Raw genomic sequence first — 23,471 nt, 5'->3', positions numbered from 1 at the left:
TGAAACTGGGAAGAGCACTTCCCAATTCTGCACTCAGTAAGCATATCTTGCTTTATGATATGCTCATTATATCAGATTTCAGCCATGTTTAATTGAACATAGCCATCCCAGTGCATTCAATGGAAATTAATTTGGTAAAAGGGCATCAAACATGCAGAGTAGCACAGTGATTAGCACTGTTGCTTCACAGCGCCAGGGACCTGAGTTCAATTCCCACCTTGGGTCACTGTCTGTGCGGAATCTGCATGTTCTCCCTGTGTCTGCGTGGGTTCCCTCTGGGTTCTCCGGTTTGTTTCCATAAAATCCCAAAAGACGTGCTTGTTAGGTGAATTGGACATTCTGAATTCTCCCTTAGTGTACTCGAATAGGCACCGGAGTGTGGCGATGGGGGATTTGCATAGTAACTTCATTGCAATGTTAATGTGAGCCTACTTGTGACAATAATAAAGATTATTATTGTTATTAATAACAAATGAACAGACATAATACCCATAAGTCTTGGATAACTCATTTGAGGCGAACATAATCCTTGGCAGATTGTGTCCTTCCCGCTCGGGATGTGAATATGCACAAACATTTGCAGTTTATTCCCAATTTAAGCATGGAAATTGGAGCAACACCAGCAGCGGAATTCTCCTTGTTTGATTTATGCCGGCGGGACTGGCCGAAAATGGACGGCCTTTTGGCGGTCACATTTGTCTTCCCCACCCTCCACCAGGGCAGATATACACATTTCGGTTTGAAACGTTAGTTGACAGGCTTCTGGGGCACAATCTGGTGAGCACCACATAGCTGCTCATGTACATCAGGTGGAGGCAGGAACCCCCAGGCGAGACAGCACACGGAGGTCTGCTGGATCCCTGGACCCAGCTGGATCCCAGCTTGATGCTGAGCCTCTGGAACAGGATGACCTGGAGCTGATGGAACTCCCCAGTGCTGAAATAAGTTCTAAAGGCCTTGTTGCACTCTCGCTCGAGCAAAATGAATAATGGGTGAGGCTGAAAATGAGAACCACGTCAGGCACCAAACAGTTTGCGACTTCTGAGGTCTACCGACTGCATGGTCCACGACGTGGGGGAAAAGTCAAATTATAGTCAGGCAAAATGGGAAAGAATTCTGTTTGCTTGTAAAGTAGATTGTTTGTGCCACAATTTCCATTAACAATCCGGAGGGAGGAAGTGTAGTACCCGAGGATCCGGGATCCGGAAATGGTGGGATAAACAGGCACCGTAGATGTATTTGATGAGGATTATGAGACTTGGAATTCATATGTGGAAAGATTCCAATTATTTCTCATAACAAATCAAACACCTGAGGACCTAAATGTTGCAACATTTCTCAGCTTAGTTGAGCATAAGACATTCATGCTGCTGCTGAATTTAGTTCATCCAGCAAAATCAGGTAAGTCCTATACTGAATTAATGAAAATCTTAGAGGAACATTTCTCTCCGAGACGGCTAATGATTACAGAAGGGTTTCGGTTCCATTGCCGTAGTCAGGTTAAAGGTGAAAGCATTTTACAATTCGGAGCAACTTTAAGAAGGTTACCAAACTATTGTGAATTTGCTGCAGCACTTGATATTCTTCATGATAGGCTGGTTTGTGGACTCTGCAGTGAAGCTATTGAGAGGAAGATGCTTACTATAAGTGATTTAACTCTAAAAGCTGCTGTGGAAGTAACCACATCAATTGAGCTAGCAAAAAGAGAAGTTTCACAGATAGGGCCGGATCGAAGATTCACAAAATGGATATCTCGAGGAACACCACTGCAAAGGTGCAACCATGTCACCGATGTACATAGGTTGGACACACAGGGGGGAATGCTGGCGTAAAATGAATGCATTCAAGAGCTGTGGCAAGAAGGGCCACATTACGAAGGCATGTTGGGCTCAAAAAAACCTCTCTGACGCCAAGAAGGTGCAAGTTAAAAAACACAGACAAACAATCTAGTCATGTCTACCAATTCATGGATGAAGCTCAAGATCAATCCAAAGTCAGCATAACCAAACTACTGTAAGAGCTCAAGCAGGGCAATCAACAATGTTTTGGGGCGTGAAACTAAAATGGAAGTGGATATGGGCATTGCAGCATCGTTAATACCTGAGTCAATTTATCATCAAAAGCTGAACTATCTGCCTTTAAATCATCAAATGTGACTCTAAGGACATACACTGAAGAGGTTGTACCATTTAAAAGGGTGCATTGTGGAAGTAAATAGACAGATGGCAAAGTTTCCTATTCACTTAGACCGGATAGTCTTAGGATACAGACTGATATTGATCAGTAAGCTGAGCAGAGTAATGGCAGATGGAATTTGATAGGTGGTGTGAGGTAATGCATTTTGAGAGGTCTAATAAGGGTAGTATATAGACAATAAATAGTAAATCCATAGCGAGTATTGAGGAACAAAAGGACCTTGGTGCACAAGTCCAAAGATCCCTGAAGGGCAGCACAGGTCGATAGGATGGCGAAGAAGGCATACGGAATGGCTGCCTTCATTAGCCGGGGCATTACATAGCAGGGAGGTCTTGGTACAACTTTATAGAACATTGGTTAGGCCACAGATGGAATACTGTGTGCAGTTCTGGTTGCCATAACATCGGACGGATGTGATTGCACTGGAGGGGGTGCATTGAAGATTCACCAGGATGTTGCCTGGGATGGAAAGTTTCAGCTACGAGGAGAGACTGGATAGGCTTGGGTTATTTTCCCTGGAGCAAAGGAGGCTGCAGGGGTTCTGGTAGAGGTATACAAAATTTTGAGAGGCATAGATAGGGTAAATAATAAGAATCTTTTCCCCATGGCAGAGGTGTCTAAGACCAGAGGGCATAGGTTTACGGTAGAGTGGTGGAAATGTGGAACGCGCTGCCTGAGAGGGTGATGAAGCAGGTACTCTCACAGTATTTAAGAACAATTTGGATGAGCACTTAAATCGCCAAGGTATCGTCGGCTATGGACCAAGTATTAATCAATGGAATTAGGATAGATTAATATTTGATGGCCGACATAGGGCGTGGTTTACTAGCCTCGTCATGTCCAACTCAGAGTCGGGACGAAGCCATTGTATCCCCTGAGAGATCTAGAAATTTATTGGTTGAATTCCGCCTTATGACTCTATTTGGCAGAGCATGGTTGGCAAAGATTAGGTTCAATTGGGAAGCAGCCAAACAATTAGTGGATTCAAAGAGCAACTGGCAACAACTTCCGATGAAGTACGAGTAGATGATCGAACATTTACTGGGTTCAATGGCTGAGTTGAGATACACCTAAAAATCAAGCCAGACAGAATACCCAAATGTCTCAAAGCTAGAACCGTACCAATGTCATTTGGTCTAAAGTTGAGTAAGAACGAGAAAGATTTGTACAAAGAAGAGTCATTGAACCTGATGCTACATGTTCCGAGGCAGCACTGCTGCCTCACAGCGTCAGGGACCCAGGTTCAATTCCAACCTTGGGTGACTGTCCCACAGTTCAGATGTGTGCAGGTAGGTGAATTGGTCATGCTAAATTGCCCCTTAGTGTCCAAACGATTGGTGGTGTTACAGGGATGGGGTGGGGATATGGGCCTAGGTAGGGTGCTCCTTTGGAGGGCCGGTGCAGACTCGATGGGCCAAATGGCTTCCTGCACTGCAGGGATTCTATGATAACCAACTAAAATTCTGTGATGTGTTTGGCAACAACGATAGTTCCTGTATTAAAATGGGATGGCTCAGTGAGAATTTGTGGAGATTTTAATACTGCTAATAACCCACTTTTGTGTGCAGATCATTATCCACTGCCGCTGATTGAAGACTTGTTTGCTGGATTTTCTGGTGGGCAGAAATTCAGTAAAATTGATCTTTCAGAGGCATACTGTAAATGGATGCAGCTGCCGAATCACAGTCACTGATTACCATCATAACTGTTACGACACCCTGGGCTAGTACATGGCCAATTCTAGCCCCACAGACCCCAGTGTCCTAACACAAGTGAAGTAACCAATAATTCATGTAAAATTTGCAGATTCTTTGGTCCCTTGACTGTTCAATAAGTTATAGCCACCAAAGTTAAACACAAAGTTAAACACAATAACTGTTTTTTATAAAAGGAACAAAGTTGAAATATGCAATAATTATAATGGAATAATGGCCAGCTAATCTACTACCCCCCCTTCTACCATCTAATCATCTATTCAAACACACACAAGCCAAACAAACACAGAGTGAGCGGGAGGCGTAAAATAAGAGGGATTAAGATGAAAAGAGATGAGTGTCCTTGCTTCCAATGTCAAGGTCATTGCACTCTGTCTTCCTAGTATGCTTAGGGGTCGATGACACCAGCTGGATTGCTAATGATGACCTTCCAGCAGTACCTTTCAGTCAGAACTCCAAGGCTGTACGATTCCCTCTGGGGAGTCATTTTAAGTTTATTAACCTGGGCTTTCACTCAAAGGATCCACCTCTTACTTGTTTCCACCTCCACCAGAATGACAAACAACCTGAGTTACCCACACAATCAACATCCTGTGGGTTACCATTGATCAGAAACTGAATCAGACTAGCCATATTAATACTGTGGCAATCAGGAGTGTCAAAGGCTAGGAATCCTACAGCGAGTAACTCACTTCCTGACCCTCCACAACGTGTCCATCATCTACAAGGCACAAGTCAGGAGTGTAATGTCCGAGGGGTGTTTGCTAGAGCTGTTGGGGAGGGTTTAAACTAATGTGGCAGGGAACCGATGCAGGAAGTTGGAAGGTAGTAAAACAGGGACAGAAACAAAAGGCAGTAAGGGGGAAAGTGTAAGGCAGAGAAGCCATAGTCAAAAATCAAAACGGGCGACAGTACAAGGTACAGTGACTGAGGGGAGCTCAGTGAATAGGACCAGGAATACTAAAAGGAATAAAACGGGAAGTGAAAACATTAATGGTAAGCGACGCGGCAGGTTGTTACATGAAGATATGGGTTCAACGACAAGGAAAATTAGGAGAAAGGTTAAGAGGAAATATAACTTAGGAGAGGTTACTGATCATAGAATCATAGAATCATAGAAGTTTACAGCATGGAAACAGGCCCTTCGGCCCAACCAGTCCATGCCGCCCAGTTTTTACCATTAAGCTAGTCCCAGTTGCCCGCACTTGGCCCATAACCCTCTATACCCATCTTACCCATGTAACTATCTAAATGCTTTTTAAAAGACACAATTGTACCCGCCTCTACTACTACCTCTGGCAGCCCATTCCAGACACTCACTACCCTCTGAGTGAAGAAATTGCCCCTCTGGGCCCTTCTGAATCTCTCCCCTCTCACCTTAAACCTATGCCCTCTCGTTTTAGACTCCCCTACCTTTGGGAAAAGGTGTTGACTATCTACCTTATCTATGCCCCTCATTATTTTATAGACCTCTATAAGATCACCCCTAAGCCTCCTACGCTCCAGGGAAAAAAGTCCCAGTCTATCCAGCCTCTCCTTATAACTCAAACCATCAAGTCCCGGCAACATCCTAGTAAATCTTTTCTGCACTCTTTCTAGTTTAATCGAGGTGTTAAGATTCAGAACAGATTCAGAACAGAGGTAAAAAAGCCACCATAAGTGTACTTTACCTGAATGCTCGTAGTATTCGGAATCAGGTAAATGAGTTGATGGCGCAAATCATCATGAATGACTATGATTTAGTGGCCATTACTAAAACATGGTTAAAGGATGGTCACGACTGGGAGTTAAATATCCGAGGGTATCAAACTATGCGGAAGGACAGAGTGGATGGTAAGGGAGGTGATGTAGCTCTGTTATTTAAGGATGACATCCGGGCAACAGTAAGGGATGACATCAGTGCTATGGAGGATAAGGTTGAATCCATTTGGGTGGAAATCAAGAATAGTAAGGCGAAAAAGTCACTGATAGGAGTAGTCTATAGGCCACCAAATAGTAACATTATGGTGGGGCAGGCAATAAACAAAGAAATAACTGATGCATGTAGAAATGGTACAGCAGTTATCATGGGGGATTTTAATCTACATGTCGATTGGTTTAACCAGGTTGGTCAAGGCAGCCTTGAGGAGGAGTTTATAGAATGTATCCGGGATAGTTTCCGAGAACAGTATGTAATGGAACCTACGAGGGAACAAGCGGTCCTAGATCTGGTCCTGTGTAATGAGACAGGATTGATTCAGGATCTCATAGTTAGGGATCCTCTCGGAAGGAGCAATCACAATATGGTGTAATTTAAAAAACAGATGGAGGGTGAGAAGGTAAAATCAAGCACTAGTGTTTTCTGCTTAAACAAAGGAGATTACAATGGGATGAGAGAAAAACTATCTAAGATAGACTGGGAGCAAAGACTTTATGGTGAAACAGTTGAGGAACAGTGGAGAACCTTCCAAGTGATTTTTCACAGTGCTCAGCAAAGGTTTATACCAACAAAAAGGAAGGACGGTAAAAAGAGGGAAAATCGACCGTGGATATCAAAGGAAATAAGGGAGAGTATCAAATTGAAGGAAAAAATATACAAAGTAGCAAGGATCAGTGGGAGGCTAGAGGACTGGGAAATCTTTAGGGGGCAACAGAAAGCTACTAAAAAAGCTATAAAGAAGAGCAAGATAGATTATGAGAGTAAACTTGCTCAGAATATAAAAACAGATAGTAAAAGTTTCTACAAATATATAAAACAAAAAAGAGTGGCTAAGGTAAATATTGGTCCTTTAGAGGATGAGATGGGAGATTTAATAATGGGAGATGAGGAAATGGCTGAGGTACTGAACAGGTTTTTTGGGTCGGTCTTCACAGTGGAAGACACAAATAACATGCCAGTGACTGATGGAAATGAGGCTATGACAGGTGAGGACCTTGAGAGGATTGTTATCACCAAGGAGGTAGTGATGGGCAAGCTAATGGGGCTAAAGGTAGACAAGTCTCCATGACCTGATGGAATGCATCCCAGAGTGCTAAAAGAGATGGCTAGGGAAATTGCAAATGCACTAGTGATAATTTACCAAAATTCACTAGACTTTGGGTGGTGCCGGCGGATTGGAAATTAGCAAACGTGAATCCCGCCCCCGCCGGTTGACGAAGGGCGGGAATCGCGCCGGTTGGCGGGCCCCCCTGCTCGATTCTCCGGCCTGGATGGGCCAAAGTCCCGCCGATAAATTGTCTGCCCCGCCGGCGTAAATTAAATCACCCACCTTACCGGCGGGTCAAGGCGGCGTGGGCGGGCTCCGGGGTCCTGGGGGGGGCGCGGGGCGATCTGGCCTCGGGGGGTGCCCCCACGGTGGCCTGGCCCGCGATCGGGGCCCGCCGATCCGCGGGCGGGCCTGTGCCGTGGGGGCACTCTTCCCCTTCCGCCTCCGCCACGGTCTCCACCATGGCTGACGCTGACGCTCCCCCGCATGCGCCGCCCCGAGATGTCATTTACGCGCCAGCTGGCGGGGCAACAAAGGCCGTTTCCGCCAGCTGGCCCCTCAATGTTGGGGCTCGGCCCCCAAAGATGAGAAGCATTCCGCACCTTTGGGGCGGCGCGATGCCCGTCTGATTGGCACCGTTTTGGGCGTCAGTCGGCGGACATCGCGCCGTTTCCGGAGAATTTCACCCCAGTCCTCTACGCCGAAGAATCTGCTCATCCAGGACACTGTCATGTGGGCCCGGTGGACGACCTTAAATTGTTTCAGATCAAGCCTGGCACATGTTGCAGTCCCATTAACCCTGCTCAGTGCGTCTGCCCACAGGCCTTCCTCAATCTCCCCTCCCAACTCCTCCTCCCATTTATGCCTCAGCTCCTCGGTCTGCGTCTCCTCCGCCCCCATGAGCTCCTTGTAAATATCCGAGACACTTCCCTCCCCCACCCATCCTCTGGACACTACCTTATCTTGGATCCCCCTTAGTGGCAAGAGTGGAAAAGATGGCACCTGCCTACACAAAAAGTCCCGCACCTGAATATACCGGAATTCACTCCCCCTCGTCAACCCAAACTTGGCCTCCAGCACCCTCAAGCTAGGGAAGCTCCCTTCCAAAAACAAATCTCCCATCCGCTCAATCCCCGCCCTCCGCCATACCCGAAACCCCCCATCCAACCTCCCTGGGGCAAACTGACGGTTGTCACATATCGGGACCAGACCAATGCTCCCGTTGCTCCCACGTGCCTCCTCCACTGTCCCCAGATCCGAAGGGCCGCCCCACTACAGGACTGGTGGAGAAGCGCGCCGGCGGGAACAGCAGAGGCGCCGTCACCAACGCCCCCAGACTGGTACCCCTACATGAGGCTGCCTCCACCCGTTCCCAAGTCGACCCCCCCCCCCACCACCACCCAGCCCAAACTCCGCCTGCAGCCTCCTCCGTTCCCTCAAGAGCTCCGCACTCGGGGTCCCCGCATACCTCCTGTCAATCTGCAGGATCTCCGCTAACAGTCGGTCCATTTCTGCCCTGTCCGTCTTGTCCCCGTGAGCCCGGATTGAAATCAGCTCCCCTCTCACCACTGCCTTGAGCGCCTCCCACACCACCGCTGCTGAGACTTCCCCCGTATCGTTGACCTGAAGGTAGTTTTGTATACACTTCCTCACCCCCTCGCACACCCCTTTGTCCACCAGCAGTCCCACATCCAGCCTCCACTGCGGGCGATGGAAGCTCTCTTCACACACCTGTAGCTCGACCCAATGCGGGGCATGGTCGGAAATAGTGATTGCCGAATACTGCGCGTCCACCACCCCTGACAGTAGAGCCCTACTCAGTATTAAAAAATCGATCCGGGAGTAGACCTATGGACGTGCGAGAAAAAGAAGAACTCCTTCCCTGTCGGCCTTCCAAACCTCCACGGGTCAACTCCCCTCCCATCTGCTCCATGAACTCCCTCAGCTCTCTTCCCATTGCTGACACTCTGCCCGTTTTTGAGCACGCCCGGTCCAGGCCTGGATCAATAACTGTATTGAAGTCCCCTCCCATAATCTGCTTGTGGGAATCTTCCCCAGCACCCTCTTTGTGAAATCCGCATCATCCCAGATTGGCACGTATATGTTGACCAGGACCAGCTTCCTCCCTTCCAGCTTACCGCTAACCATAACGTAGCGACCTCCCCCGTCCGAAACAATACTCTCCAACTCAAACTGCACCCGCTTGTTCACCAGAATCGCAACCCCTCTGGTCTTAGTATCTAGCCCTGAGTGGAATACCTGATTAACCCAGCTCTTCCTCAAACTAATCTGGTCCGCTACCTTCAGGTGCGTCTCCTGCAACATTATCACGTCCGCCTTTAGAGCCCTAAGATGCGCAAACACCTTTGCCCTCTTCACCGGCCCATTTAGCCCTCTAACATTTCATGTGACCAGCCTAGTTGGGGGGGCACCGCGCGGCCCCCCCCCCTTGCCGGTCAGCCACCCCCTTTCCAGGGCCTGCCTGACTCCTGCCCCGTGCCTCTGTGGCCCCGCCTCCTGGCAACGCCCATCCCCAACCTCTTCTCCGCTTCTAAAATCAAATCCCTCCCTCGTCAGCCAAACAACCCCCTCCCTTCCCCCCCTAGCAACAACACTCAGTAACCTAACCCCATCCCTAATCTTATTGTATACCCCCCCCCCCCCCACTGTGCTCCCGCAGACGAGCTCACCCAGCTAGCCTGGTGGCCCTCAGCTCCGGAGCCAGCATGTCTCCCACCTATTGTTGCCTACCTGCCCTACCCCCGCCCATCAAAACCATCGCCCTCATCAACCCAGCCCCGACAACCGCCCACTTTAAGAAACAGACGCCAACCAAAGTCAGTGTAAAGAAAATCAAAGCCAAACGCTCGCCACAATACAGATCAAAGTGATACTACTCAAACTAATACAAAGTCAGAAATTCCCACCACCATCCCCCTCACAGCACAGAAAACCCACTGAAATAGAGTAATTTAAAAAAAAAAACTACTTTCCCCTTCTGAAACAGAGCACAGTTAGCGAAGAGAAAAAGCCAAGAACGAAAACGAACGAACGGATAAATCAGAGCAAACAGCATTTAAAACGACCAGGAAAAACAGTTTCTCAAACTTAGAGCAGAATGTTCTCAAGTTGTCACCAGTCCTTTCCTCCTGGCGAACTCCATAGCGTCCTCGGGCGATTCAAAGTAATGATGTTGGTCCTCATGCGTAACCCAAAGTCGCGCCGGATACAACAGTCCGAACTTAACCTGCTTCTTGAACAGGATCGACTTGACTTGGTTAAAGTCTGCCCTCCTCTTGGCCACCTCCACACTTAAATCTTGGTACACCCGCAAAATGCTGTTGTCCCACTTACAGCTCCGCGTGCGCTTGGCCCACTGGAGAACGTGCTCCTTATCCAGGTACCTGTAGAACCTGACCACCATCGCCCGAGGGGGGTCTCCCTGCCGCGGCTGCCTTGCCGGCGCTCTGTTCACCCGATCCATCTCCAACGGTCAGGGAAAAGCCCCATCTCCCAGCAGCTTCTGGAATATGTTCGCCACAAACTCCCCGGCATCAGCCCCCTCCGCCCCCTCCGGGAGGCCAACAATCCTTAGGTTCTGCCTACGGAACCTGTTCTCCAAATCCCCTACCTGTTCCAGCAGCCTTTTTTGCCTGTCCCTCAGCATCCCCACCTCCATCTCCACAGCTGTCTGGTGTTCCTCCTGTTCCGCTAGCACCTTCTCCAGTTTCTGGATCGGCCGGTCCTGGGCATCTAGCCTCCGCTCCATCCTCGCCACCGTTTCCGTAATCGGGTCCAGACATTCCCGTTTCTGTCTGGCGAAGCCTTCCCGGATGACCTGTATCAGCTCCTCCGTTGATGGTTGGGCCGAGGCCCCAGGGGTCTGGACACCGGCCATCTTGTCCGCTGCTGCAGCCAACACCCAGCTCGAGCCTGACTTTTGTTTCTTCCCTTTCGATCCCTTCGGGCTCTCTGTTCCATAAACCAATAAGTGCCACTTGTTCACTGCTTCTTCAAGTCCAGCGTTAAAAACGCAAAAAAAGTCAGGGGGAAAGGTCTGGATGTCTAGCCAGAGCAGGAGCCGCCAAATGTGTGATCTACTCCCTCATAATCGCCAACGGAAGTCCAACAGTTTGATTTGTTAACTCCACCTGATACTTCAGAGAGTCAAATGACAACAAGCACAAATTGCTAAGAGGGAGAAAAAATTCAACCTGGGAGGGAGCTACACCACCAGCAAGAAATAGGTACCTGCTATGATCCGAGCAAAGACAGGTCCAATATCATACACCATACAGACGGATGATTAAAGAGTTTGGCGACGTCATCAAAGAATTTACAGTACAGGAGGCCATTTGGCCCATCGAGTCTGCACCGGCCCTTGGAAAAGAGCACCCCACTTAAGCCCATGCCTCCACCCCATCCCTGTAACCCAATAACGCCACTTAACCTTTTTTGGATAATTTATCATGGCCAATCCACCTAACCTGCACATCTTTGGACCGTGGAAGGAAACCGAAGCACCCGGAGGAAATCCACGCAGAGATGGGGAGAACATGCAGACTCCACACAGACAGTGACCCAAGCCAGGAATCGAACCTGGGACCCTGGAGCTGTGAAGCAACTGTACTAACCACGGTGCTACCGTGCTGCCCATACTAGTCATACTAATCAGTTACTTGCTTCACAAAGTGAGTTCGTGGAAACTTTTCAAGGGGTTCTACCCTTGGAAAATCGAGAGAGCAATACTTCAGAACAGAGACCAGAGGCAGTGATGAGTTCAGATTCTGTTTCTGAGGACATTTCAATGCCTATAATGACAGATATTGAGATAACTACTCAAGATGTGCCATCTACAGAAAGGACTGAGGACACTCCCAAGGTCTCAATTAGCAAAGTTCAAGATCGCCAAATTCTATCAAAAAGGAGTAGACATCTACCACAGAGATTGTCTTGTTGAATTGTATATATGTGTAGAAATAATGCATTAATGCATAGTGGATCTATTGCACGAATGTTAATTGTTATCAGTGCACAAATGAAGAGGGAGGAGTGTTATGTATCTGGGAATACATTCCTCCTGGTTTTGTGTCACGTGATGTGCAGAGGATCAGCAAAGTGTTTGCAAGGACTTTTGGCTCATAACCATTGTGATTACATTGAGCATTACCCTTAATAAATCTCTCATCGTATTTTACAAGTATCCAGAGTGTGGGCACTGCCATACCTTTTCTCTTTGCGGCAACAAAAACGATAACAGACTCAATATAGAATAGCAAGTGGAGGTGATTAATTAATAAGAGAAATTTAAAAACGAAATCAATAGGGCTTATAAAGGGAGATTTTATTATTAATGTTAAGCTATTAATTGAACCTGATTTTTAAAAAAACATCAATATCCCAAACTGTAGGGAATGTAAGAAAAAGCAAAATAAAATATAAGCGTGCCACACTTAATAATCAACAGGTAACTTAGAAATTCGGGCCAGAAATTTACACCCCCCATCCATCCATCCCAAAAAACTGCTTCTCTAAAACTTTTCAAAATGTCTCTCTAAAGCTTTCCAAAATGTCTCTCTGCATTCCTTGGCATGACCTCATCACCCAAAGTTGAAAAATCATTGGGCTGAATTCTCTGTCTTTGGAACTATGTCCCCATAACGTCGTAAAAACTGTGGACTTCCATGCCAGAAAAACAGGCATGAAAGGCCACATATTCCTAACCCTGCAGGGGGATAGCAGGGACCCAGCGTAAAACTAGCAGCTTTTGCTGCAGATACGGGCCCCTGCACTTCCATGTCGGAGGCCGCGCATGCGCACTGTGGCGGCCTCCAGCAGCCGCGCCGTGCTCCATGGTGGACTCACACCACAGAGCTAGACATTAAAAATAGACTCCCCCGATCGGCCCGCCCCCGGCCTGGGTGGCCGCGGACTGTGCCCGCATCCACCATGCTAGTTTACCGACCTGCAAGACCATGAGTGGTCCACGCTGTCGGGACTTTGGCCGGTCGGGGATGGAGAGCAGCGTAGCAGGCCTCCAGCAATGGCCGCAGGTAGAGTACGCCACATTTCAGGGCCGCCAGTCACGATTCCGTGCGGGTAAATGGCTTCTCCGCCCCGGCGCCAGCCGCGATTTTGGCGTTGGGGTGCGGAGCATCCAGCCCATTATCTCTGCAGGTGAAAAGCACATGAACCTCCTCGGGACATTCCCAGTCAAACCACGGTCCATTAGTCCAGACTGAAAAACACATCCCTTTGTAAATTTCACCATCTGGCTGCTAAAGGCTCCCAAGCCTTGCAATACAGAATTCTTCTTTAAAGAAAACATGACCATTGCAGTCAAGCACACTCAAATCTCAGGCCTTTAACCCTTAAGTTGCTCAATACGTAGAATCCAATATTCCTAAAGTCTTCCCGTCATCACATCTCCCCTCTTAAAAAAATGAACCAGCAATGTAAACAGAAGGCTTCTTTTTTCCAAGACCCTTTTAACGTTAAACATCTCTTAAGATTATATACAATTTATACTCTTACTACGAGTCCAGACCAGATCTCAAAGTGGCTAGGATACTGGATGGAAACCCTAATATTTTAGTTTACTTTAAGACTGCAGAAAAAATGAATCCCTCCAAGAGTGATTGCATGAAATAATAGGGCATTGGCATTTTTAAACAAAACTTTATTATGAATACAATATTAACTTTTTAACTTTGCACCTGAAAAGAACAACTTATTACCCTTTAACACTATGACACAATTTACCATTAAAGAGAAAGAAAAGAATCATACAGCTCGCAATCTATTTTGAAATTGGCAGGGCATAGAATAATACTTGCAGCACAGAATAGATTCTGGCTCAGGCTAGAACCTGTTCAGACCCTGGCTGAATATCATCAAATTACTGCTTCTGCTGGGTTGGTTCAGCCTCTTCCTTGTCTTCAGACAAGACTGCTCTGCTTTTAAAATATTATTCTTGTTTTTAAACTCTCCTACTTGGAAAGAATTGTGGACTCAGGGTCAGGAAGATCAGGGGCAGGATTCTCCGCCTGCGGGATGCTCCATTTTGCCGGCACCCGGGGGTTTCCCGATGGCGTGGGGCTGCCCCACAATGGGAAACCCCATTGACTGGCTGGCTTAACGGAGCATCCCGCCACGTGGTGAGGTAGAAATGGGGCGTGGCGGGACAGAGCATTCCGCTGCAGATCTCAGCCTCTCTCTCTCGCAAAGCTTCTCCAAACTCATTGCTTCTCTGAGCTCTACCCAGTAATGATTCCATCTTTCAAAGCTGAAACCACATTGAGCTGGATTCTCTGTCGGTGGAATCTCCGCTTTGCTGGCAGCGCAGTCATGCCTGCAGATTTCCCAACGGCGTGGGGTGCCCACAATGGCAAATCCCATTGGCTGGCCTGCAGGATGGAGGATCCCACTTCCAGCAAGGACACGCTGCACCAGAAAACGGGTGTGGCGGAACAGATAATCCCACCCATTATCTCTGTAGGCTGCAAAGGCACATCAACTCCCGGGGGACTTCCCCAGGAAAACCACTGTGCCTTAGTCCAGACTGATAAACACATTCCTGTCAATTTCACCTGCTGTTTCCTAGAAGCAAAACAAACACATTGTAACCCCAGGCTTTAACCCTTATATTGCCTAATAAATTTATAATCCAATTTTTCTAACATCTTCCTATCGCCACACTCGATATGATATATAGTTTTACATTTTTAAACAGGCAAACATCAACATGAATATAGTCCATTTAGTCTTTTGATATGTTACAGTCATGATATCGCCCATATGTACAATTGTGTCAGATAAATTGTTACTAACATGAATGTTAAAATGCTGTAATGCCAATACCAAACTCACTGGACGGAATTCTCCGACGCCCCGCCGGGTCGGAGAATCGGCGCGGCGTGAATCACGCCACACCGCCCCGACGCTGGGACGCAATTCTCCGCAATGTGGAGAATCGCTGCCATCGGCGGCGGCGTGGTCGGCGCGGCGCCAGTCGGAGTATGTGCCGACTCTCCGGCCCGGGCCGGCGCGCCGATTCTCCGGGCCGGATGGGCCGAGCAGCTGTCAACAAAAAGCTTAGTCCCGCCGGCGGTGTTCTATCATCCTCTGAGCCGGCGGGACCTCGGTGTTGAAGGGTCCAGGTGCGGCCTGTGGGGGGGAAGGAGGGTCCGACCCTGGGGGGGGCCTCCGTAGTGGCCTGGCCCACGATCAGGGCCCACCGATCGGCTTTCTGGCCTCTCTGCCTCCTTTCCTCCGCGGTGGCTCCTGTAGCCCTGCGCCATTTGGCATCAGAGCCGCCGCGGGGAAGAAGGCCACTGCGCATGCGCGAGTAGGTGCTGGCTGAACTGCACATGTGCGGACCCTGCGGCACCGGGTTTAGGCCGGGATCAGCAGCTGGGGTGGCGGAGGCCACTCCAGCGCCGTCCTAGTCCCCTGTGGGCTGCAGAATGGGGTCCCACAATGGGCGCCAGCGCCGGTGTAAAACACTCCCGTTTTTACTCCCGTGTCGACACTTAGCCGTCCGTTGGGAGAATCCCGCCCACTTTTTCCTTCTCTTTTTTTTTACATTAAAAGGAACTTTTATTTATTATTTCTCTTAACATATTTACAGCAGGTTTAAGTAGGGTTAGGTAATCCGTGTCGCGCACTGACGAGTCCCATAGCGGCAAGTTCGTGCTGTGTGCAATCCGTTTTCATGGATGGGGGTGGGGAGGAGAAATGCAGCGTCGAGCAAAAGAAGCATGTGGAAGCTTCCGTGTGAATCACATGGCATAGAAAAGAAAACGTCCTGAAATTGCACCCAGTGAGAAGAATCGCAAGAAACCTCACGTTGTCCCCTCACCAACACCCAGCACTTTATTAAAAAACAATACCCATCTCCTCCAAAGAAAAATAATTAAAAATGCTAAGTTTCTTTTTAAATCAGGCACTGGGTGAGCAATCAGACTCAGTAAATGACTGGTCTATACTTGATTAAAATACACTTTTAAACAGTTTAAATTTTCAGGGGGAGGGGGGGGAAAGAATGTGATTAACAAACTTTATAAGTCAAGAGCCTCCTCCAGATTGTTTTTCAAGGTGGGCCGGTGATCAAGAACTGTTTTTAAGAATGAATCAGAATGGAAGAGGAAACAGAGTCAACTACAGCTGTAATAACAGTTGCTTCATCTCAATTATACAAACAGTTATGGACATGCTACAAGAATTCAGTCACTTGCAAATATCAATCTGCGTCTCTATTTCATAAATGTACAGAGGGCTTCATATAACAAAGGCTAGTGCAGTGGGGCCACTGCTCCCACAGAAGAGCGAGCTGTACTGGAAGTTGTGGGCGTGAAGCTTGTAATCACCACAAATGAAAATCCAATGAAAGCTGGGACAGAAGTACTATCGAGTATGTTTTTCCCCCTCCCTCTCTGCTCATCCTCCTGTACAAGTACGCTAAAAGTCACATTGCACACCCTAATCCCCCCTCCCCCCCCCAAATGCATTCCGGGTGGCGATTCATACATGTGCCCTGCTCACGACCCCCACTGCATAATAAAACACCCACAACTGCGACATATAACATAGTCCGTGCTTTACAAAATGCTCCTCGTCTTCACATAGCAGCAGCATTTGCCCAGTTCTCCAGATCCTGCATGTCAGAATCTTCCTCTTCCTTCTTCTTGGCTGGTGTGGCTGGGAGGGAGGTGGAAGGAACATTGGGAAGTGGCACATTCTCTGCTCCTCCAAATTCCAGCAGGTTTTTATCCAGCTCTTCCTGTTCTAACTCTTCCAACTCAGCCATTAGCTCATCCTCATCAAAATCTTCGCCAAACCCGACTGGTTTGGAAATTGCATCAGAGATTTCCTGTGCCAATTCCTGTTGCTCAGTGATGTCCTGCATTAGTTCATCCACTTTGTCAATGTCCATGTTCTCATGAGCAGATTTCATGGCCTTGGCGGCAAAGCCCATGTTTTTGAGAACTTCTGTGTTAGTGTTTGCATTTTCCAATGCTTCTCTCTGGAATTCGATGGTGGACAGTGTGCCATCGATCTGTGCCAGCTGCTTTTCATATCTCTTCTTGCGCTTTAAAGCTTGTAACGCAGCTCTCTTGTTTTTGGTGCCGTGTTTCCGGGCTGTGAGCAGCTCCTGGTCGATCTTTTTCTCCAGGAATTCCTGCTTCTTTGTCAGCATGTCCTCCGTCTCCCGCAGCTTCTGGATGGCCTCCTGTGGACTCGGCCTCTTGCCCGCCTTGGCCGTGCTGCCGAACAGCTTCCCGAACACACTCATGGTGCCTGCCCGCGGTGCCCGGCGCCGGCGGCCCCGCTCCGCTCCGTTCCGTTCCCTCACACCCGCCGCACTAGGCCCGGAGCACGCACCGCGCGTCCCACTTTTTCCTTCTCGATGGTCGAATATTTATTTTGGTGAATGTTGAGTTTCTCAGAAAAATATCCGATTGGTCTTTCAAATTCCTTCATTGTTTCCTTCTGCTGTACAGCACCAACACCCACTCGGATCAATTGCCACCATAAATAGTTTAGCATAATTAGGTGTCATCAATACTGGTGCAGTGATTAACACAGTCTTCAGATTATCGCGTGTCTCCTAACAGTCCAGCATCCACTGAGATATTTTGTACTTTTTTTAGAAGTTCAGTCAGGGGAACTGCTGAAATGTGGCACAAATTTATGGTAGAAACCACTCATGCCCAGAAATCTCAGTACTCCTCTCTCCAACTTGAAGATATTGGAAAATCATCTAATAGCTTTTGTCTTCACATTCCGTGGAGCCATCTGACCATGCCCAATGGTATTGCCGAAGGAGGGGACTTGAGCTTTTGCAAATTCACTCTGAGCCGCATTTACCACCAATTCAACTTCCTTTAATCGATCCAAACATTTATTTAAATGTTCCAAATGCTCCTTCCATTTATCACTAAACACCACCAAATCGTCAATGTATATTGCACAATTGTTTTGACGCAAGATGACCTTATTGATTAATCTGTGGAATGTTATTGGCGCATTCTTCATTCCATTTGGTGTCGCACAAGCTGAAACTGCCTTCACCCTGTCTGATAAACGTATTTGCCAATATCCTTTAAGTTAGTCAAGTTTGGTAATAAAATGTGCCTGGCTCACCTTTTTAACACAGTCTTCCAAACGAGGAATAGGGTAAGAATCTGACTTCCTAACTCTGATGACCTTTCTATAGTCCACACACAATTGTCGTGTTCCATCCAGTTTTGGCACCATGACAATCGGTGAGCTCCAATCGTTGCAACTCACTTTGATGATGTCATCTTTAAGCATGTTGGCGATCTCCTTCCCTGTGCTAACTTTAGTGGATTGAGCCTGTCTGAATGTTGTTTAATGGGATTTCCTATATCTACCTCACGCATAATTATGTTCATACTTCCCAATTTATTACCATACAGCTCTATGTGACTGTAATAACTATTTTAGGTCATTTTGATTTTCCTCTGGAAGATAACTCAATAATTTATCCAATTTTTAAATTCTTCCTCATTATTCAACTTAATTTGAGGAATGTCAAATTTAGAACCATCTGGATTTATCTCTTCTCCCTGAGTTACAATGACTAACACCTTCTCCTTCTTTCCTTCTCTATCAAAATACGTTTTGAGCATACTAACATGACACACTCTAAGTTCGTACACCACCAGGTTAAAGTCCAACAGGTTTATTTGGAATCATGAGCTTTTGGAGCGTAGCTCCTTCATCAGGTGAGTGAAGAAGTAGGTTACACAAAAGACAACATATATAGACAAAGCCAAAGATGCAAGATGATACTTTGAATTTCCTTTCAATTTCACACGGCCCTAAACACTTACTTTTAATGGTTCACCTACCATTGATAACAATACTAGTACCTTCCCCCCACTAACAAACTATGATTTTTTGATTTCTTATCCGTCTCTTTTTCTGTCAGGTGTTGTGACAATTTCCAGCCAATTCACCAGCCCTAGTTAATCTCCCTAACATTTGACAAATAGTCCAACAATGGAATCTCTGACCGGTGACTCATCAATTTCTTTTTGATCAATTTAAATGGTCCTCTCATCTCATGATCAAAAATCAATTCAAATGAACTGAATTTAGTTGATTCATGAGGTACATCCCTAATTGTAAATAGTACAAAAGGAATTCCTTTATCCCAATCCTCTGGATATTCCTGACTATAGGTCCTCAACATGGTCTTTAGAGTTTGATGCTATCTTTATAATGACCCTTGTTATTCCGGATGATACGACATTGAGTTCAATTGCTTTATTCCTAAGATATCCTTAACTTCCTTGAAGAACTTTGACATAAAATTGGATTTATGATCTGATTGTATTTCTTTTGGTGGTCCATATCTTGTAAACAAAAATGTGGTTAACTCCTCTACAACCCTCTGAGGTGTAATGTTTCTGAATGGAACTAGTGAACATATCCATTATGATCAACAGATACTGATTCCCACTTTTGGTTTTAGGCAGGAGTCCCATTCAATCAATTAGGACCCTTGTAAAAGGTTACTCAAATGCTGGAATGGATATTAAAGGTACTGGTTTGAATATCGCCTGAAGTTTCACTACCTGACACGTGTGACATGCATGGCAAAATTAAACTGCACCCTTATGTAGCCCAGGTCAATAAAAATATATTTGTATTTTTGCTCAAATTTTCTTTATCCTAAATGATCAATTAATGGAACCTCATGTTCTACCTGCAAAATCTCCTTTCTATAACCCACCGTTAATACCACTTGATGAACTTCTGCCCATTTCTCATCTGCTTGAATATGTAACCGTCTCCAATTTCTCATTCATAGATTATCATAGAATTTACAGTGCAGAAGGAGGCCATTCGGCCCATCGAGTCTGCACCGGCTCTTGGAAAGAGCACTCTACCCAAGGTCAACACCTCCACCCTATCCCCATAACCCAGTAACCCCACCCAACACTAAGGGCAATTTTGGACAGTAAGGGAAATTTATCATGGCCAATCCGCCTAACCTGCACATCTTTGGACTGTGGGAGAAAACCGGAGCACCCGGAGGAAACCCACGCACACACGGGGAGGATGTGCAGACTCCGCACAGACAGTGACCCAAGCCGGAATTGAACCTGGGACCCTGGAGCTGTGAAGCAATTGTGCTATCCACAATGCTACCGTGCTGCCCATAAATACATTATTTCTAATGCATTAACATTCTGGTATACACTCAGATTCCACTTCAATATATGCTTTCTGATATCACAGCTTTATCTCTGAATCATTTTGTTGTAATTCAACAAACTTGCTTGAAATAAAGATATCTGTTTCATCCGCCACCTGCCATTGTTCTTCACAAACTATCTGATCAAACTTGGCTTCTGATAACTGAACCTCATCCTTTCTATCAACACTCCGCAAGTTCTCTTCCTCCTGTCTCAACCTGTGGCATTGTGATCTGGTTACCACACAATCAGGAAACACTCCCAGATATACTTCTTGCAACATGTCAGTTGTCTGACTTTCCAATGTAGGCTGCACTCCCACCTATATCATTACCTCGGAAAAATTGTACCCCTGAAAAAGGTAATTATTCCTACGACCACTTCACCACTTTTCACCAGACTCTCTAACTTTACCTTACATAGAGACACGTTTCTGCTCTCACCACTAATTCGACATATTACCACCTTTTCTGGCAATACTCCTTTCAAACTACATATCTCCTTACCTCTCACCATTAAATATTGCTCCTGCATCCCTTAAGATCTTAATCGCCTTCCCTACTCCACCTTGCACGCATGAGTAAACCTTACACTCACAAATAAAACCCTCAAAAAGTTCTGGCACCTGCTTATCCAACAACCTCTGAACAGGCTGTACACTCTGTTACACCTTTTCATCGGGGACAATGGTTCTTCTTCCAACTTTAATAAACCCCACTGACTTATCCTATTTTAACGAGCTTGTCTTCCCAGTACCCACCAACACTGCGACTTTCACATGTCCAACTTTATCACAATGAAAACACCTAGGTTTTCTTATCTCTCTCCCACTGTCATAGGTTTCCTTTTTACTCTGAGGCACATGCTCCTTATCATCACCAACTAAACCTCCTTTGCATTGACCACCTGTGAATTTCTCATTTCCCCAGTTTCTATTCTTCACAGATTGAAATTGATGTTGAAAACTAAACTTGGCTTTATGTACCAATTCACAATCATCGGCCATTTCTGTGACCTGTCTAGTAATTTTAACTCAATGTTCTTCCACATGAGTTTTCACTAATGCAGAAAATTAATCTTTAACTTCCTCTAAAATAATTAATGGTCTATTTTTAATGGTCTCATCCGCCGATCAAAATTATTTTGCATAATTTTTTTGAATTCTGTATGTGTCTGACCTGGTCTTTCCTTAGACTTCTAAACATCTGTCTGTAGGCTTCTGGCACGAGTTCATATGAACTCAATCTGGTTTTTCGCATCTCATCATAATCCCTAGATACCTCCTCTGATAGTGATACAAACACTTCACTAGCTCTACCTACCAACTTTTGTTTGAACCAACAGTACCCACATGCTCTTTGGCCAATTCAATTGTTCAGCCACTTTCTCAACTGAGATGAAAAAGACTTCCACATCTTTCTCATCAAATCTTGACAATACTTGAATTCAAACATATCCTGACTATGCTTTTGACTGGCAGTATTTCTTCTTCCTCTAGACCTTCCTCAGCATAGGCCTTTAATTCCAACCTTTCAATGTTGATGTTCTTCTTGCAATGCCAGTTTCCGAAGTTCAAATTCTCTCTTTTTCCTTATCCCTTTCATCTTTTCTTAATCTTTCCAATTCTACCTCAATCTTCCTGCTTTTCATTTCCTTTTGAGAAGCCAATGGCTGGATTCTCCAGTCGCTGATGCCGAAACCATGTTCGGCGACGGTCCGGAGAATCCAAATTCCCCACAGAATCGGGGCCAGCGCCACTTCCACGATGCTCCGGCGAGTACGCTGCGCCACGTATCCATGGTCTCAGGCCATTGCCTGAGGCCTGCCAACCCCCCCCAATGCTCCACCCCCAACCGGGCGAGTACCCGGCGGCGTGGGTCGCGTGTGGTCTCACTCGTCGCAAACTCATCGTGGCAGCAGCGTACTCAGTCCAGCACCGCCACAGTTGGGGGAGGGCCGATCTACGGGTAGGGGGGAAATTATTCGTGGCTGGGGGGCACTGTGGTGGACGGTCCGGTGCGCTCGAGCCTGCCGAAGGGGGGGTCTTTTTCGCGGGCCGGGTACGCGAGTGGCATCCGCCATGATGCACGGCGCAGCCGCTGCAGGCCACCGCCGTGTGCATGCGCAGTCACGGACCCGGCAATTCTCCAAGCCATATCGGCAGCTAGAGCTGGGTGCTCTACGTTGCCTCCCTGCTAACCCCCAGCAAGACGGAGAATTGGTGGCCTTTTGTGGCAGTTGTCCGCCACCGTTCCCACGCCGGCGTGGGGATGTAGTCTCCAAGTCGGAGAATCCAGCCCCTTCTCTTTTTCCTTTTATGCCCTTTATTTTTCCTTTGATTCTACCATTGCCAGTCCCTCCTTTTCCTTTTCTTCTGCCACTGCCAATCTTTCCGTTTCATTTTCTTCTGCCATTACCAGTCTCTCCTTTCTTTCATTTCCAATTTCTTCAGTTCTATTCCTTTCTGTTTATCTTTTTCAAGCCTTTCTAATTACTTCATTTGCAATTGAATTCTAACTAATTCTAATGATTCAGGCTGTGTCTCAGGCAAAATTAAATATTGATCTATGACTTATATTATCTCTACTTTCCACAGCACTTTCGGTAAGGTTAACTGCAGCTTCTCCACCGAACCCAAAGGTTTTGCTTTAATCTCCCTTTGTAAACCATCCCAAATAATCACTTCCACACCAAGGAAATCTTTTGCAACTGAGAGTGCCACCTCCAGTCTCTCCCTCATTAAATTTCAAAACCCTGAACGAATACATTCACGGTCTTTAAATTCAATAACCCCAAGCCAAACAAGGAATTATACTTAAGGGGCAAAATTCTCCGGAAACGGCGCGATGTCCGCCGACTGGCGCCCAAAACGGCGCCAATCAGACGGGCATCGCGCCGCCCCAAAGGTCCGGAATGCTCCGCATCTTTGGGGGCCGAGCCCCAACCTTGAGGGGCTAGGTCGGCGCCGGACGAATTTCCGCCCCGCCAGCTGGCGGAAAAGGCCTTTTGTGCCCCGCCAGCTGGCGCGGAAATGACATCTCCGGGTGGCGCATGCACGGGAGCGTCAGCGGCAGCTGACGGCAGTCCCGCACATGCGCAGTGGCGGGAGTCTCTTCCGCCTCCGCCATGGTGGAGACCGTGGTGGAGGCGGAAAGGAAAGAGTGCCCCCACGGCACAGGCCCGCCCGCGGATTGGTGGGCCCCGATCGCGGGCCAGGCCACTGTGGGGGCACCCCCCGGGGCCAGATCCCCCCGCGCCCCCCCCAGGACCCCGGAGCCCGCCCGCGCTGCCTTGTCCCGCCGGTAAGGTAGGTGGTTTAATTTACGCCGGCGGGACAGGGATTTTAGCGGCGGGACTTCGGCCCA

General features: G+C 47.2%; 1 protein-coding gene and 1 pseudogene across 2 annotated transcripts in view; both read right to left on the bottom strand.

Annotated features, from left to right (window-relative positions):
- Nucleotides 1-23,471, bottom strand: part of LOC140428010 (interleukin-1 receptor accessory protein-like 1) — a 2,037,829-nt gene that overhangs the window by 699,129 nt on the left and 1,315,229 nt on the right. The gene's annotated exons all lie outside the window — the stretch shown is intronic.
- LOC140428009 (charged multivesicular body protein 4b pseudogene) lies at nt 16,046-17,240 on the bottom strand (annotated as a pseudogene).

This window comes from Scyliorhinus torazame, chromosome 8 (genome assembly GCF_047496885.1).
Source record: "Scyliorhinus torazame isolate Kashiwa2021f chromosome 8, sScyTor2.1, whole genome shotgun sequence".
In the NCBI taxonomy this organism is placed as follows: domain Eukaryota; kingdom Metazoa; phylum Chordata; class Chondrichthyes; order Carcharhiniformes; family Scyliorhinidae; genus Scyliorhinus; species Scyliorhinus torazame.
Note: the sequence above shows the minus strand (reverse complement) of the source record. Positions and strands in the feature narration are given on the sequence as shown.